We start from the raw sequence: 1,288 nt of genomic DNA on the forward strand, positions 1-1,288 counted from the left end.
GTATAGCCGCCCCTAACGCTGCTGCTTTTTGGTCTTCAGGTTCTGCTCGTGCTCGTGGAGCCGGCGGTGGCTGGCGCGAGTCTTCTCAGGCCTCAGCGTCAGGGGCTCGCGCTTCTTGCCCTTGTAGACTTCCCTGAGGATTTCTTTGAGTCTGGTTAATAACGGTGAGAACACGGGCAAGGGACTTGCAGACAACTCGGATCTTAGAGAGCTTGGAGGCCGCGCTGCCTGTCACTTTGGCGACTTGCAGCTGTGACCGCTGCACCCTCAGGTCGCCTGTTTCAGCAGCTCCTCCTCCTCCTTCCCGCGAAGGTCTGGAGACTCGATCTTGGCCATTGCTGCACAGGCCGCCCATTCATCTTTTATATATATTTATATATATTTTATATATACATTTATACATATTTTTATATATAGAGAGAGAGAGACACCAATCACATTGGATTAGGGCCCCACCCATATGACCTCATTTAACCTTAATCACCTCTTTAAAGACCCTATCTCCAAATATAGTCATGTTCTGAGGTACTGAGGGTAAAGGCATCAACATGTGAATTTCGGGGCACAGGGTTCAGCTGATAAACTATGCCAAGCCTTTTATACATATTATTCTCTCATTTACTCACGACGAAATTTCTCCATGGGAAATGCTATCATTGACATTTGCAAATAAACAAATCAGGGAAGTAGAATAGAAAAATGCAGACATTTCAGGCTTTCTAACGGGGCTGATTTCCAATCCAAGCAATTCCATGTAAGCTATGTGAACTTGGCTAACCCACTTAAACTCGGAGCTTTATCGCACAGAAAAGGATGAATTCCAGTGAAGAATCAGCCTTCCCTAATAATGCAATGCTACCTGTCTACAGTTACACAAAGAAAGTTAAGATCTCAACTATTCAAGAGATTCTTACTATTTTTCTTCTATGGATAAGCAATTGATCACTTACAAATATGAAATGTTTTACTGGACAAATATTGGGATCCTTTAAAAATGTATGTTGTTTGCATTCTTTTCAAAGAGGCTTCTCAAGCTTTGGTAACTTATTAATAAAAGACCCATTCTCCCCTCCCATCAGAGAGGACTGATGATTATAAGGTCCTCTCTCTTATATCTGACTCACGAAGCAAATCTTTATGAGCAAAGACAGTGTTTTCCTGGAGGGAATACCTGGTTGAACTCGTGTGTTTACAAAAAAAAAAGCCTGATTTTTTTTTTTTTTTTTCCTCACTGCAACTTCTGCCTCCCTGAGTCAAGTGATTCTCCTGCCTCAGCCTCCTGAGTAGC

The 1,288-nt window shown here is 42.8% G+C and overlaps 1 pseudogene; it reads right to left on the reverse strand.

Moving 5' to 3' along the window:
• LOC105530918 lies at positions 1 to 336 on the reverse strand (annotated as a pseudogene).
• Between the last annotated feature and the right edge of the window lie 952 nt (positions 337 to 1,288).

This window comes from Mandrillus leucophaeus, unplaced genomic scaffold (assembly GCF_000951045.1).
Source record: "Mandrillus leucophaeus isolate KB7577 unplaced genomic scaffold, Mleu.le_1.0 Scaffold853, whole genome shotgun sequence".
In the NCBI taxonomy this organism is placed as follows: domain Eukaryota; kingdom Metazoa; phylum Chordata; class Mammalia; order Primates; family Cercopithecidae; genus Mandrillus; species Mandrillus leucophaeus.